The following is an 18,250-nucleotide window of genomic DNA, read 5'->3' on the forward strand; positions in this document are numbered from 1 at the left end:
GCTTTGTGGTGGTAAATAGACGGCTACAAATTATACAGATGAGTACTCTCTTGGTAGATAGTGTGGTCGACAGCTTCTCATAAGGTACTCTCCCTCAGGTGACATATACCTCGAGACTTCTTTAATATTAAACATCGCGCACCAGCTGTTATTGACAAAAAGACACACACCCCCACCCCTCGTCTTACCAGAAAATACCCGGAAAATCCCACCAGTTCTTTATTGTCAGTTTCTTTGTTCAGCCACGGCTCGGTGAAACATAAGATGTTACAGTTTTTAATGTCCCGTTGGTAGGATAATCTTAATAGTAGGTCATCAATTTTATTTTCTAACGATTGCACGTTAGCAAGGAGAATGGAAGGCGTTGGGTGTTTACTCGCTCGTCTCCGGATTCTCACAAGGATTTTTCAGATGGATCCCCGAAGCTAAAAAAAAATGACAAAATAGCACAATTGTTTGGGAGAATGTAAAACGTCAGCCATGTTCTTCGGCGACATCTTGCAATTTTGTCTGTATTGTCCTTTTTGTTTTTTTTCAGACTCCGGTAAGATTAGCTTTTGCCGTTAGCGTCGGCTAATGGGGATCCTAATAAAATGTTTTTTAAAATAGCATCCACTTGTAACAACCAACACAGAACAGAACTCACTCTAAACATGATATTAATCTCCATTGCACATTGAAGCCCTCTGTCTACTTGTGTTTTCCTTGGTGTTGTGATGCCACCCTGGCTGCATGGCGGAGAGATTGGATCCCTCAGGGTTGTTCTAGTCCTCCCAGTCATTTAAGAATGAGGCATGAAGGGCATCATCTCTTCCCCACTGAATGTTAAGGGAGAGGTGGCTGTGATTTGCCTCAGGAGAAGCATCACTCTGGTCTGGGCACAGGGTGACAGTCAGAGCTACAGAGCTCTGTCTAGTACTGGTAGTAAAGGTGAAATGAGGATGACAAGAGGAGAGAGGACTGTTATTCTTATAAAGGTTCCATACTAGTAGAGTCAGAGGTCTCTAATGCAGGGTAGTGTCGTGAAGCCAGAGGTGATTTGAGGACATCTATGGTAGAAGATATTCTGTTTTGTATGGATGAGATGACTGCCAGATAAGTGCAGGCCCTGCAATAGGCTATTCTGTGTAGAGAGACCCGTACAGGGTATTATAAAATAACCTTAACTGTGCATAAGTTGAATCTGAAAACAGACTGTTCTAGTCCCCTGTTGTTAATTGATGAACCACCAACTGTAGCCGCTCTTAACTGTATTCAGTGTATCACATCTTGTTGTTGCTCAGAATCAGGTAAACGTGTATAAAGACCTGAACACAAAGTCACAACAAACAGCAGCCGGCAACCAGTTCTGTCTGCTAGGTTATAGTTAATATTCTAGATCATGGCCATTGGGCACAATTGAAAACGATAAGGGCTAAAGGCTGTTGAAAAGTTGTGATTGAAAATAAATAAAAATAAACAAATAAATCTGAGGCCCAGTGCTTCCATTAAAATAGGTGTCGTGATTAGACATTTCGGTTGGACCGTGTGTGCAGTGGACCAATCAAGTGATCTTCCTCTTAGAGAAGCGTTTGTTCTGTTAAAACTCCCTCAGGATGCAGCAGCCCTCCCACTGTTTTTCTCTCTATTCCTCACCCATATGAAAACGACTCTGATATCCTCAGAGTTCAAAACGGTACAGCAGTCAGGTGATAATTGTAGGTCTGAAACAAATGTATTATGGTGACGGTGAATGCGTTCGCGTTGCCTTTATTATAGAATTGACATAGTGTTCCTTACTCAGAAGTCACTGCATCCTATAACATCTGAGACAGGAATCTAGCACCCACAATTTCTAATGAGTGGAAAGAAGCTGCTGAATATGGGTAATTTATCTCTGCATTTATAATGTGTGCAAATTATGCAGAAACTTTGCTCAGAAATAGCAGCAAGCAGTCATTGAAGTAATTATGATCAATGTCCTTATTCTGTCATTTATTTACTTAATTGACTCAAACAAATAGCACAAAGCAGCAGTGGTTTCTATGATCAGGGTCATGTGTTTATGGAGATCAGTCTATGAAAGTCATGTGGCGATAAACACATTGTCTTTACCATAATGCTGTCTGTCTGTATAAAGCATATTGTGGACCAGGTGTCCGCTTATTGGCATCAATCTTCCCATGCCAATATGTTCATTCACATTTCTTAATAATTTTTCCGGTGCCTCTGTCACTCCCTGCTAGTCCCCGAAACTCTGTTAATGACAAAGCAATGGAGAGGATGAGCGGCCCTGCACTGCTCAACACCCACCCACTGTCTGTGTGTCCCCTCCATCCTCCCATGCTTCCCCTGTTCTCATTCACCCCTAGTCAACTCACATATTGGGGCGGCAGGGTAGCCTAGTGGTTAGAGTGTTGGACTAGTAACCGGAAGGTTGCAAGCTCAAACCCCCGAGCTGACAAGGTACAAATCTGCCGTTCTGCCCCTGGACAGGCAGTTAACCCACTGTTCCTAGGCCGTCATTGAAAATAAGAATTTGTTCTTAACTGACTTGCCTAGTTAAATAAAGGTAAAATAAATTAAAAATTAAAAAATATCACCCATCCAGACGGAAAGCTGCTCACACAAGACATATTGACATGTAAGGCGAATCGATGGGTAATGTACTGTTGCATCTACAGGTATTCTAACATGTAATACAATAGAAGTTAATTTCATAAGTCTTTTTCATTCTGTTTCAGAATATAACAAAATGAAGCATACACAGGTAATCTAACATGTATAATTAATTTCACAAGTCTTAATGTCTGTAAGCATATGGTCAAATTATATTCACCTGACTCCACTCATATTAGACTTAATTGTTGACAAGGTTAATCCCTTAGAAGTTGTCGTCATTACATCTAGTCAGAGCTACAAAGCTCTGTTTAATGCTGGTAGTAAAGGTACAGTAGAGGTGAAATGAGGATGACAAGAGAACTGCTATTCTTATAAAGGTTCTATACTAGTAGAGTCAGAGGTTTCTAATGCAGGGTAGTGTCGTAAAGCCAGAGGTGATTTGAGGACCTCTATAGTAGAAGATATTCTGTTTTGTATGGATGAGATGACTGAAAGATAAGTGCAGGCACTATAATAGGCTATTCTGTGCAGAGACTCGTGCAGTGTATTATCATATAACCTTAACTGTGCCATAAATTGAATCTGAAAACAGACTGTTCTAGTCCCCTGTTGTTAATTGATGAACCACCAACTGTAGCCGCTCTTAATAACTGTATTCAGTGTATCACATCTTGTTGTTGCTCAGAATCAGGTAAACGTGTATAAGACCTGATTGTCACAAAACCAATAGCCGGTTCTGTCTGCCAGGTTATACAGTAGTTTGTTTTCTAGATCACGGCCATTGGGCACAATTGAATACAATAAGAGTTCAAGGTTGTTGAAATTGTTTTATGAAGAATAAATAAACAAATAACTCTGAGGACCAGTGCTTCTATAGTAAAAAGAAAATAATCCATTAAATAAATGTTGTGATTAGACATTTCGGTTGGACCGTGTGGTGCAATTGACCAATCAAGTGATCATCTTAGAGAAGCGTTTGTTCTGTTAAAACTCCCTTTGATGCAGCAGCCCTCCCACTCTTTATCTCTCTGTTCCTCACCCAATGAAAATGACTCTGATTTCCTCCACTCCAGAGTAATATTTAGGTTTCTTCCGAGGTCACGCCGTCTTCGCTTTCCTCCAAAGGCACCGGCAGAGTTCAAAACAGTACAGCAATCAGGGGATAATTTTAGGTCTGAAACAAATGTATTAAGGTGACTGTGAATGCGTTCGCGTTGCCTTTATTATAGAATTGACATAGTGTTCCTTACTCAGAAGTCACTGCATCCTAACATCTAAGACAGGAACCTATCCCCCTTTACTTTCTAACGAATGGAAAGAAGCTTCTGAATATGGGTAATTTTTGGCTGAATTTATAATGTGCGCAAATTATGCAGAAACTTTGCTCAGAAATAGCCGCAAGCAGCCATTGAGGTAATTACGATCAATGTCCTTAATCTGTCATTTATTTACTTAATTGACTCAAACACATAGCACAAAGCAGCAGTGGTTTCTATGATCAGGGTCATGTGTTTATGGAGATCAGTCTATGAAAGTCATGCGGCGATAAACCCATTGTCTTTACCATAATGCTGTCTGTCTGTGTACAGTATATCGCGAACCAGGTGTCCGCTTATTGGCATCAATCTTCCCATGCCAATATGTTCATTCACATTTCTTAATACTTTTTCCCATTACATTGAATTCCAGTTCAATGAATTTCAAACTGGACTCGACTATTTATTGATTTATTGAATCCTTCACTAATTGGAATCAAATGCAATCACCAAATTTTCTCATCTAGCTCTGACAAATGTTTTTGTAGTCTGTAGTGGTTATACTGTATGTCTATTCAGTCAAGTTTCATCCCCAGAAACGTAAATATCCTTATATAGAAATACTAGGTTGGAAGAAACATTGAGGCTTCACTCTGTCTGTCTTTAATTGCCTACACAACGTGGCACCTTCTGTTTAAAACCCAAGTTAATTCAGGCCCTGTTGGAGGCTTGCCAGCCTTAAATCTTGGCTTTGCCCTGTGCTCGATGCAGGGGCCTGAGCTTTGCCTAAGTGGGGGTGAGAAAGAGAGAGGGAGTGGGAGGGAGCGGGGAGAGAGATTGCCGGGTGAGCGGGGGTGGGTGGTTCGCCCATGCATCTCTCCCCCAGGAGATGCCTATCGATTAGCCATTTGTTAACCGCCGGTGCCTCTGTCATTCCCTGCTAGTCCCCGAAAGGCTGTTAATGGCAAAGCAATGGAGAGGATGAGCACTGCTCAACACCCACCCACTGTCTGCGTGTCCCCTTCATCCTCCCATGCTTCCCCTGTTCTCATTCACCCCTAGTCAACTCACATATCACCCATCCAGACTGAAAGCTGCTTACACAAGACGTATTGAGGCAAATGTAAGACAAATTGATGGGTAATGTACTGTTGCATCTACAGGTATTCTAACATGTAATACCATTGAAGTATTTTTCATTCAGAATATTAAAAAAATGAAGCATACACAGGTATTCTAACATGTATAATAAGTATAATCTATAATAACATGTATAAAAAGTCTTAATTTCTGTAAGCATTATGGTCAAATTATATTCATCTGATCCGACTCATATTAGACTTAATTGTTGACAATGTTAATCCCTCAGAAATGTTTGCCATTACATCTATTCCAACCACAGTCATTAAGTGACTGAGAAGACCTCATTAGCAAAGTCTCTCCATTTACAAACTGTCCTCTGTTCATTACCATTGACAATAGGGTTGCAGAAATATAAAGCTCCATACAAGAGTATAATTATGGAATATTAGTAAACAGCTTTTAACCGTAATGTGCTGCACTGTGTCTGATGTAGGCTAGCATAGAAGATAACTACAGTTTTTTTTGCTTGCTTACTTAGGCCCATTACTCCTCAAGGAACATAGGCTATTGATGACTCCTCTACATCACACTCTGTTTTGGACAATCTTCTCATTCCAACCCATGCTGGTTCTCTTGGTGTCTCCCACATTGAAAAATATTATAGTTTACTATAGAATACTACAGTACTTACTATAGAATTCTGTAGTAAACTGCAGTTATACTCCACAATGTAGTATCCCTCGATAATGTGTAGTACGTAGTAATGAATTCTCTATATAGTTATTTTATTTATTTTTCATGGGCATAAAATACTGTAAAAACACCAGCAAATCAGCTCCCAGGTATTTTAATTTTGGAAATCTGTTCCGAAGTATTCCCACACAAAATAAATAGATATATGTGATCGTATATACAAATGTGTGCAAGGTTTGAAATGATTATGTTTCAGTCAAACGTTATATCTGTTTGGGCTTCTTGCGGTCAATTTGCAGTCTGGCCCCGTGGCCATCCGCTCAAGAACAAAATCGAGTTGATGATCTCTGGTGTAGTGCTTACTATAGATTTTTGTAGTATACTTTATACAACCAATGGGTCTAATCCTGAATGCTGATTGGTTAAAACTGCATTCGAGCTGGTGTCTATTTCAGAAGTTACCACCGGCTAAATCTATGACGTTGAAATGCCTATTTACTCTGTTCCATTTCATTTTGCAATCAGTTGTCTCATCAACCCTGCCAGGAAATGTATAAACTTGATCTCCACTATGAAAAGCATCAAGACATGTTCTCCCATTTCTTTTAACAGTAGAGATTTGTATAAACCTTGCTGTCTGTCTCTCCGACCTTTTCAGTATTGTTTCAATATTGAATTGCGATCTCCAACGTCCCATATAAAGTGCATTTGTCCAAACGAGACTGGATGAATGGGAAAAAGAGATGGCAATAATATCCAGGCATGCAGATTTGGGGGATACTGCATTGAATGACCTAGAGAAAAGCCGCAACGAAAGAAAAACAGTTAACAATACAAACTGGGCTGCGAGGTGCTTCGAGGGCTGGCTAGCGGAGAAGGAAAAAGTTGTTGACTTCAAAACTGTCACAGAGGAAGAGTTTAACATCCTTCTCCGACAGTTTTATGGAAATGTGTCAAATTGGAAAGGGGAGCAGTACAGCATAAGTAGCTACCTGGCACTCCGTAGTGAGCTCAACCGGTTTCTAAATGACCCACCCATCAGTTGCAGCTGGTGCCTTTTGAAGGACAATGAATTTACCACCTCGAATCATGTATTTCTGGGCAACATCTAACAGCTAAGAAGGCAAGGAAAATACATAATCAACAGCCACCCTCCCATCACCGATAAGGACATGGCCCAGCTCCAAAACTCCCAGGCTCTGAATCCCAGTTACACCAAGGGGTCTGGTCCAGAACGTGTGGTTCGACCTCCAGTTACATCTGGGTCGAAGAGGAAAAGAGGGGAACAGACAACTAAAGCCCAACTCATTCCACGTAAAAACAGACGAGAACGGTCTAAGGTATGTTGTTCATAGCCTGTTAGTGTTATTTCTAAGTTGCACTCGTAATTAGGCTACTGGAAACCAAAATTATAACAGCGCATTCTCTGTGTCAGATACGCCACTCTCGCATATAACAAGTCCACTAAGAATCATCTGGACCCAAGGGAGAGGGGAAAGGAGTCCAAGAGAGGATTCATGTTCGAGCAGCTAGGGAACCGGCCGAAAACAGAGAGAATACTGCAGCACCATCAACACCCAAAAGTCTGCAGCAAGGCAGCAGAAGTAGTAGCACAGACTCCATCCAGGGGAATGTACAGAAATATGTGACATACAATAAGTGGCTATAGCTATGTCAGCTGTGGTGGATAACAAAGAGAATGTATGGTTTAATTTATTAAAATCAGCTCTAATGAATGTCATGTGAACGGTGTCCTGACAAGAGAGCACATTTTCTCTGCCAGGCAAAGTCACGCATCATGAGCTCATTGTTATGCATGTATCCAAATACATATAACTAGAAAACAGCTTAAACAAATGCAACTACTTTGATATTATTATGGCTGCACTTTTTGACGTGACTGTTCAGTGCATTCGGATAGTATTCAGACCCCTTGACTTTTTCCACATTACGTTATGCTACAGCCTTATTCTAAAATTGATTAAATGCACATTTGCCTCAGCAATCTACACACAAAACCCCATAATGACAAAGCAAAAACAGGTTTTTGGAAATGTTTGCAAATGTATATAATACAAAAAACAGTACTTTATTTACATAAGTCTACCTGTGGTAAATTCAATTGATTGGACATGATTTGGAAAGGCACACACACCAGTCTATACAAGGTCCCACAGTTGACAGTGCATGTCAGAGTAAAAACCAAGCCATGAGATCAAAGGAATTGTCCGTACAGCTCCGAGACAGGATTGTGTCGAGGCACAGATCTGAGGAAGGGTACCAAAAATATTCTGCAGCATTGAAGGTCCCCAAGAACACAGTGGCCACAATCATTCTTAAATGGAATAAGTTTGGAACCACCAAGACTCTTCCTAGAGCTGGCCGCCCGGCCAAACTGAGCAATCGGGGGAGAAGGGCCTTGGTCAGGGAGATAACCAAGAACCCGATGGTCACTCTGACAGAGTTCTAGAGTTCCTCTGTGGAGATGGGAGAACCTTCCAGAAGGACAACCATCTCTGCAGCACTCCACCAATCAGTAAAAGGCACATGACAGCCTGCTTGGAGTTTTCCAAAAGGCACGTAAAGACTCTCAGACCATGATTTTCTGGTCTGATGAAACCAAGATGGAGCTCTTTGGCCTGAATGCCAAGCATCATGTCTGGCGGAAACCTGCCACCTTCCCTACGGTGAAGCATGGTGGTGGCAGCAGCATGCTGTGGGGATGTTTTTTAGCGGCAGGGACTGGGAGACAAGTCAAAGCAAAGTACAGAGAGCTCCTTGATGAAAACCTGCTCCAGAGCGATCAGGACCTCAGACTAGGGTGAAGGTTCACCATACAACAGAACAACGACCCTAATAAAACAAAAAAGACAACACAGGAGTGGCTTCGGGACAAGCCTCTGAATGTCCTTGAGTGACCCAGCCAGAACCTGGACTTGAACCCAATCTAACATCTCTGGAGAGACCTGAAAATAGCTGTGCATCAACGCTCCCCATCCAATCTGACAGAGCTTGAGAGTATCTGCAGAGAAGAATGGGAGAAACTCAAATACAGGTGGAGTACACTGGAGTATCCCTCAATCATGTAGTGCTTATTATAGAAGTGTGTAATATTCTGTCGAATACACTCCACACTGTAGTACCTTTCAGTCATTACTGTTTTTCTCAATTGTGTACAAACAATTTCTGGATCTGTGTTGAAATGTACAGAACACCTGATCATTTTCTTGCCTTAGTACCTGACTTGCATGTATTATACCACCGTTTGCAAAACATTGAATACAGAAGTGAACAGTGAATGAAACATTTACTGTTAAATGTTTTATTCACACAATAACGTGTGCAATTGTGTTCACTGTTTCAGTCGAGTAGTAAATAGTACTGCACACAATTCTAAGTCATCCCGTCAGTGTCATTTCATGTACAATATATGGAAAGATCTAGGCAATGGGGACTGGCTAATTTACAATATTAGGGACATGCAGAGAATTTAGGTTACTTCTGACTTTGGGTTACACCTAAATCATCTCCAACATTGGGACATTCCATTTCAGAGTTTTGCTCTGGTGTGGATTTAAGCCTATACATTCCTATCAATTATACAACGGGTGGGTCTAATCCTGAATGCTGATTGGTTAAAAGCGCATTCCAGCTGTGTCTATTCCACAAATGACCCCCGGCTAAATCTATGACGTTATTATACCTATTTACTATGTTCCATCTGACTGCACTATCAACTGTCTCATCAGCCCAGGCAGGGAAGTTATACATTTGATCTCCACTATAAAAAAAATGATCTCATATTTCTTTTAGACTAACACGGAACCCAAAGCGTGTGTGCGCCATCGGGCATAAATGTATTTTGAGCCCCCACACCAAACGCGGTCACGACACGCAGGTTAAAATATCAAAACAAACTCTGAACCAATTACATTAATTTGCGGACAGATCGAAAAGCATTAAACATGTATGGCAATTTAGCTAGTTAGCTTGCACTTGCTAGCTAATTTGTCCTATTTAGCTAGCTTGCTGTTGCTAGCTAATTTGTCCTGGGATATAAACATCGAGTTGTTATTTTACCTGAAATCGACCTGTTCCGACAATTAATCCACACATAAAACGGCCAACCGAATCGTTTCTAGTCATCTCTCCTCTCAGGCTTTTTCATCTTTGAATTTATATGGTGATTGGCATCTACACTCTTACCACGGCAACCGGCAAAACATTTAGTCTTTCAATCACCCACGTGGGTATAACCAATGAGAAAATGGCACGTGGGTATCTGCTTCTATAAACCAATGAGGAGATGGGAGAGGCAGGACTTTCAGCTCGATCTGCGTCAGAAATAGAAAGTTCTATTTTAGCCCATGGCAACGCAGACGCTCGTTGGCGTGTGGGTGCAATATTGAATAACATGGATTTCTAAATTTATTTTGTGACGCTCGCACACGCGACGTGTCAGGTCTGGTCAGCATGTAACATTTAGTTTTCAACAGCAGAGATTTGTATACATTTTGCTGTCCGTCTCCCCCTGACATTTGCAACATTGTTTCAATATTCAAATTCGATCTCCAACTGTCCAATAGTAATGAACGCATATGGGTTGGGACGGGAGAGAGGCAGGCAGCATTTCTCAGCCAGTCAAAAGCATGAATCAGCTGGCATTACGGATATATACAAAGAAATGTCAATTGAAAAAAGGGAAAACACTCGAAATGCAGGGAGTTTGCAGTCATTCCAGCTTCAGTTTGAAGTTATTGTGCTAGCTGTGTTGTTGGCTAGCTACTCTGAACAACAGTGTCCTAACGAGAGCACATTTTATATGCTAGGCAAAATCGTGCCTCAGTAGCTCATTGTTATGGATGTATCCAAATAAATATCACTAGAACACAGCTTGAACAAATGCAGCTACTGTTTGACGTGACTGTAAGTTAGTCATAGTTGGCAAGCAAGGGATAAGAACGTTGCCAGCCAGTATGACAATGGAACATTTAGGACTAACGACTGGGTCGCGTCTCTAGCAACCGAACCAATAGAACGAATGACCAGCCGGCTTGGGTAGCAACCCTAGCTTTGTTTCGGGACTATATCTTGTGGAAGGATGACATAGTATTAATACATTCATCAAAATAAAGTTTTTAATGAAAATCTGTCAATCAATATTTGAATATGTTGGTAACCTATTGTATAAAAGTCGGCATTGTCACTTAATTGTATTCCTCCATTGTATTCACCTTTCCTTATTTCCATTTTCGATTGTGTTTCTGGGCACCAATGGAAATTCTTAAACTATGAGCAAACCAACCTTTGTATTGAATACATGGAATTGGATTGTGATGATAATGAATGAATCCTGCCACAATGTGCTATAATATAATATTTGATGTGTATGAAATTGTTTGGGGAAATAGGCATAAAAGGAGAGTAATTACCCATAATTCTGCACATTTGGATAGTTCCAATTTTAATCATCATGCCTGCAAGTACAACTATTGTCTATTGATCTACTCTGGATTTTTAGAATGGAATAATTTTCTGTTTTATCTGTTTGGACTCGAGATAAGTGCGGTTGCGTTAGTCTTTGCAGGAAGTCGTGATGTTTTGATGAATGTATTTGCAATTTTGAAGGTATAATAAAGTTTTGAGGAATCTATGTTTTGAGAAAGCAGCTACATTTTGAAAAGGCATTTACTGTTTTGCAAAAGGCAACAGAGTTATGTGTCTTGCGGACTGTGTTTTGAAAATCGACAACATAGTACATACTATAGTTTACCATAGTATACTGTGTTGTGTGCTATGGTAGACCTACAAATAAATGTATGTGTACTATGAGTATTGTAAATAATGTAATTTATTTCTCCATATTACTCTACTGTGCAATGACAATCATGAACACAAGTAATGTGTTGTACTGTAAATATGTAGCCATTGGAAAAATCTGCTGTATCATGGTGGAAAGCTGGGAATCATCCCATGAATGACATAATATTATACTTAGTGCAGCAGTGTACTGTAGAGAATAGGGTGCCATTAAGGACACAGGCCTTGTCCAGTCTTGGTTAGCCTTTCATTTCAATAGATTGGATGCATTTGGAAGCACAACGGAGGCCGAAGACCTATGCATCAGTGTTTCATTGATATCACTTTCTCATTTCCCCAATATGTTTATTAATAGTTTAGGATCAATGATCAGTGGATTTTCATCAAAGTGAGTTCAAGCGCTTACTGGTCTCAATGCGAGTGTAGCGAAATGCTTGTGCTTCTAGTTCCGACACTGCAGTAATATCGCAGTAATATCTAACAAGTAATCTAACAATTCCCCAAAACTACCTAATACACACAAATCTAAAGGGATGGAATAAGAATATATACATATACATATACATATGGATGAGCAATGGCAGAGTGGCATAGGCATGATGCAACAGATGCAATATATGTAAACATTATTAAAGTGGCATTGTTTAAAGTGACTAGTGATCCATGTATTAAAGTGGCCAATGATTTGAGTCTCTATGTAGGCAGCAGCCTCTCTGTGCTAGTGATTTCTGTTTAGCAGTCTGATGGCCTTGAGATAGAAGCTATTTTTCAGTCTCTCGGTCCCAGCTTTGATGCACCCGTACTGACCTCGCCTTCTGGATGGTAGCGGGGTGAACATGCAGTTGCTCAGGTGGTTGTTATCCTTGATGATCTTTTTGGCCTTCCTGTGACATCGGGTGATGTAGGTGTCCTGGAGGGCAGGCAGTTTGTCCCCAGTGATGCGTTGTGCAGACCACACCACCCTCTGGAGAGCCTTGCAGTTAAGGGCGGTGCAGTTGCCGTACCAGACGGAGATACAGCCCGACAGGTTGCTCTCAATTGTGCATCTGTAAAAGTTTGTCTGGGTTTTTGGTGACAAGCCCAATTTCTTCAGCCTCCTGAGGTTGAAGAGGCGCTGTTGCTCCTTCTTCACCACACTGTCTTAAAACTTTCCACCTTCTCCACTACTGTCCCTTCGATGTGGATAGGGGGGTGCTCCCTCTGCTGTTTCATTAAGTCCACGATCATCTCCTTTGTTTTGTTGACATTGTGTGAGAGGTTGGTTTCCTGACACCACACTCCGAGTGCCCTCACCTCCTCCCTGTAGGCTGTCTCGTCGTTGTTGGTAATCAAGCCCAGTACTGTTGTGTCGTCTGCAAACTTGATGAACGAGTTGGAGGCGTGCATTGCCACGCAATCATGGGTGAACAGTGAGTACAGGAGGGGGATGAGCATGCACCCTTGTGGGGCCCCGGTGTTGAGGGTCAGCGGGGTGGAGATGTTGTTTTCTACCTTCACCACCTGGGACGGCCCGTCAAAGTCCAGGAACCAATTGCACAAGGTGGGGTTGGGACCCAGGGCCTCCAGTTTAATGATGAGCTTGGAGGGTACTCTGGTGTTGAATGCTGAGCTGCAGTCAATGAACAGCATTCTTACATAGGTATTCCTCTTGTCCAGGTTGGATAGGGCAGTGTGTAGTGTGATGGCAATTGCATCGTCTGTGGACCTGTTGGGGCGGTATACAAACTGAAGTGGGTCTAGGGTGGCAGGTAAAGTGGAGGTGATATGATCCTTTACTAGTCTCTCAAAGCACTTCATGATGACAGAAGTGAGTTCTACGGAGATATTTAAATGTGTGAATAATATTGTGTATATATTTCTGTATGGCGAGCCTGCGGTTTGATTTAACCCATGGATATTTAAATATGTAAAGACAATGGTGTGTGTGTGTGTAGGACGAGGCTGGTGACCGTTATAACTCTGTAGTAGGCCCCAGGCCTGACCTCGAACAGCATGGTTTTGGATTCACTTTCATGCCCGCTGTCAAAGTGTAATTAAAATATAGATTCTCTGGGTTCACCTTGGTTTCTTCTAACCAGTGTCAAACCGCTACTGCTCTCATTTCAATAGAGCTGCAGTTTTAGTTTAAGATATGTTTTGTGGTCTCGACAAACGATTTCTGTCTGGACTTTGCTTTGTGCACAGGGGGCATTGTCATACTGAAACAGGAAAGGTCCTGCCACAAAGTTGAAAGCACAGAATCGCCTAGAATGTCATTGCATGCTGTAGCGTTAAGATTTCCCTTCACTGGGACTAAGGGACCTAGACCGAACCATGAAAAACAGCCCCAGACCATTATTCCTCCTCCACCAAACTTGACAGTTGACATTATGCGTTCAGCAGTTAGCGTTCTCCTGGCATCCACCAAACCCAGATTAGTCCGTCGGACTACCAGATGATAAAGTGTGATTCATCGCTCCAGAGAACGCGTTTCCACTGCTCCAGCGTCCAATGGCGGCGAACTTTACACCACTCCAGCCGACGCTTGACATTGCCCATGGTGATCTTAGGCTTATGTGCGGCTGCCCGCTAATGGAAACCCATTTTATTAAGCTCCTGAAAAACAGTTCTTGTGCTGAAGTTTCTTCCAGAGGCAGTTTGGAACTCGGTAGGGAGTGTTGCATGCAACGCTCTTCAGCACTCGGCGGTCTCGTTCTGTGAGATTATGTGGCCTACCACTTCGCGGCTGAGCTGTTGTTGCTCCTAGACATTTTCACTTCACCGTAACAGAACTTACAGTTGACCGGGGTGTGGCTGAAATAGCCAAATTCACTCATTTGAAGGGTTGTCCACATAGGGCAGCTGTGGCCTGGTGTGGTCATCAAAGCTCCCCTCAGGGACCCCCAGACTTTTACCAATTCTTGAATAGTTTAAATACATGGAACAGCTGGGGGTCCCCGAGGAGAGGTTTGAGGACCACTGCATTAGATCACACCAGGCCACAGCTGCTGGTATTTAAATAGAGTAGTGAGTGAAGCTAGAGTAAAACTCCAAAACACATCTTCTCAGTTTCCTCACAGCAGAGATTTCAGGTATGCTTTGGTGTATGTTCAATGTGGGACCATGATAATTCAGGGAGAGCAGAGTTGTCGCTCGGGGCAGGGAGGAATGATTTGGCGAGCAAAGATATCAGGCGAGATAGTGGTATCTCCGTGCATTAAACACAGACCCAAGGGTGACCCCGGCCTGGGCCGGCGCCATCAGCTATAGCGGTACTGTGATTCAGTTTACATGAGCATCCTGAATCACCAGCCATTCTCTTTTATGGGAACTGCTGATACTGCTACTGCTTTCAAGTGGAACAGCAAAAGCCCTCTGACTCTCTGAATAGCGATGGTGTTTTAATAATGCATCTGCAACCTGCCGAAGGTCAGTTGAGGTCTCAGTTGTAGCACTGAAGATATCTTCTGTATTCCAGAAGGGGACTCCAGGCACTCTGATGCAGAACATTCTGTTTGGTATGGAGTCAATTCCCCAAAGTGTCTCAACAGTCAATGTTGTCAAGGGAATAATGGAAGTGTGACAGTAATGTTATCTGTGCCACCAACAACTTGTATTCTAGTTTTGTTGTGTCAAGACAAGTCAGTCATTTTTTGTTGCTCTTTCGCTGCCATTTCTGCTTCTGAGTTATTTTTCATTGTTTCTCACTTTTTTTCAGATGTAATACATTAAAAAAACATACAGTGGAACAGTTGCAGCCACTAACAAAGTGGCTCCAAAAAAATAATTGTACCATGCATTGCAGCAATTGTTTTGCCAATATCGTAGGGCAACCTAACTTTTAAAATACCGCAACTGTTATTCTATGTTGATGCTGTGTGACTCTCCCTTGCTGGCATGCTGGATCAATATGTAGTGGGCACTCTCTTATCAGACCTATATACCACACCAATTCATTGAACAATGGTTGGCTGGCCCTGCTGTGACTGGGACCTTTAATTTGTCTAGCAATATTTGTCACATTGTATAAAGTAGTTGTTCTCAATGTTCTATGGTTACTAAATCACCAATCACATTTTGCTCTGCTTAAAGTACATCCTCAGGTGCAACTGATCATCAGGCCAATGTTCTCATTAGTCTTCCCAACTACTCCACGTGGCTAGGCCCAGGGGTACTAGTATCCCAGGCTGAGAACCAAGGGTCTCTAGTTTGGACTCAAACTCCTACAAATATTCAACTCAACACCACACGTCTCATCTGCATAGTAAGGAATCACACATGAAGATGCATATCCTCTCTAACACCGCAGTTCTTTTGGTTGCTAAATTGTAGGTTCAACTCATGGCAGTTGTACAGTGGCATGCAAATAAACACCGTCTCCTTGAGATGTTTGATTGAACTGACAGTTGTAATGAGCACTTGGCGTGGATTCAGAGTGTGCTTCTGACATCCTGACACATCCATGACTGACAGCTTTGATATTTATGTTTGTAGTTATCCTTCTCCTGACAGCTGTTTGCAAACATGGCGACCATCAAAACCATCAAAACGCTCTGATATTTGACATCAAGGCTTCTTCCTTATCTGCCTGTCAGATGTCAGGCTACTTTACCTCACAACAATATGACCAATACTTCGGGAAACCTGATCACCTTTGTCAAAAACCATGTCTCACCATTCAACACTTGAATCTTGACGTAAAAGGTTGGAGTCGATCATCTTGGAGGTCTCATCCGATAGACTATCACAGGTTCTGCATTCAGTGGTGAGCGATTTCTTCCCAGCCAGTCAGTCAGTAGGCCATTTACCACAATCAGTATCTGTGCGGAGACAGGGTCAATGGCTCCTGTATTTACAGCCGTTCGCAGACCCTGCCCAAGCTGCATCCTCTTGATGTGTGTTGACTCCCCAGCTGATCTATTCATCTCCCAGGATTGAAACACAGGCAGTATTTCAGCATGCTTACTTACTGGTAGCCCAATCCCAGACACCACTGCCAGATCTGCTTAGAGATTTCATTGTAGCGTTGACACGACATGTAGCAGACGTTCCAGACTCTGCTGAGAATGTTACTATTCAGCCTTCCGCCACAGAGAGAGATCGGCCGCTCATATAACTAACGGTCTGTCACCACTTCATTTGGTTTGTAGCCTTGTGCCCTATTAAATTAAACCGGCCCGCCACTTTTTAATTAGTTCACATGGAGGCGTGCGTGTGTGTGGATCGGTGGATGTGTGTGAGGCACTAGTTATACCAGTTGGGTAGTCAAGTCGGCGCTAGCGGCTTGTTCTGATACCGGTTTCATGTTGCAGTGTGATTAATTATGCACTGCAGATCTGTTATGATGATCATGCTGGGAGTTTCAGCTCCTTTTTTTAATCCCTTTCTCCTAGAGAATAATGACACTTCTTTAAGTGGAGTAAACAAAAAGGAACATTTCAACAAAACATGACATATTATGTCACCCCCCTATTGAGAATGTGCCTATAACACTTTTAATGGCCTGTCTGGGTTTTTGTGGCAGTACTCGACTCTTGGTAATCTAGCAACTGTTTCCTCATACGCCAATTACCGCAGCTGCAGAATGAGACTTCAGGAGAGTTACATTGTAGCGTCTTTCACATAGCCATATTGAGAGCAGCAAGTGACATGTGTCACCGTATGGTTTGTTGCTCCAGGGGTTGTTCATATATGGATGTAAACACAAGACTTCCTCTCACCATCAGCAGAAGTTATCTGTTTGGGAAAAGAGGTTTGTTTCCTTTCCACAGTGTGCACTAGACTAGAGAGACTTGTGTCATTCTCGTCGACTGCCCATTAATGTGGCCCGACTCCATCAACTGCTCCACGGCAACTCGCTGAGGCCCCCTCTCCTCTCATTCGCCTATTCAGCCGGGGCAGGCCGCTGTGCATGACCCATGACAAGCTACCCAAGTTGATTGGCTATAATTGCATTCAGGAAAATGTATTCAGCTTTGTGTGTTTTTTTCTCTCTAATTGTTGTTTTCCTGCTGCGATCAAGGAAATACGGAGCATGTTCAGAGGGAGCCTGGCCTGTAATGAACTCTTGGGCTAAACGCTGTCTGGCTTACTGATGCGACCTGATGTTTGACACATTGTTTTTCAAGACTTTACGTAAGCTAACAGAGATCAGGGAACAATGGACAAGAGTCTAGGGTTGTGTCCCATAGTAGAGAATAGGATGCCATTTGGGACACCCTAGTAATACGGATATGCAACAAGGCCATATAAATAAATCGAATTAGCCTTGAAACTGGCTCATTGTATGATGATCATTTCTCTCCCCCTTCCCTACTCACTGGGGGACCTGTGTGACAGCTGTTATTTGCGTACAGTTTTTCCGGAAACCTCTTGAGAAAGTCCACCTTGAGAAATATACTGGCAGGTGTGATGTTTCAAAACGAATACTCTCTATGTTAATCAGTGGGTAAAGTGAGCAGTTAGTTGGTATCTTTGCCTGTTATCGTACTCAACCACACATGCTGACGTACTACTTTAGGTGAAGGATGTGATATTCGGTCAGATCATAATGTCAACACACACCTGGTAAAGAATGGAGCCCTTGAGCTGCAGTGAACCGGTGATTTTGCCAATTGAATATATTGATGTCTGATGTGGCAATTGTGTTTAATGCGATGATCCTTTTCTTTGTACATAGTGTATTTATGTAAATTGTGTCAAATGATTCAGCATTAGCTGCTATTGACACTTTGTAATGTCAAATTTGTGAAATAAACCATTATCTCTATTGTTCACAATTGTACACGTTAGAAAAATAGTGGGAAAAAATTGCGGTG

Source organism: Oncorhynchus nerka, linkage group LG14, assembly GCF_034236695.1.
Source record: "Oncorhynchus nerka isolate Pitt River linkage group LG14, Oner_Uvic_2.0, whole genome shotgun sequence".
Taxonomy (NCBI): Eukaryota; Metazoa; Chordata; class Actinopteri; order Salmoniformes; family Salmonidae; genus Oncorhynchus; species Oncorhynchus nerka.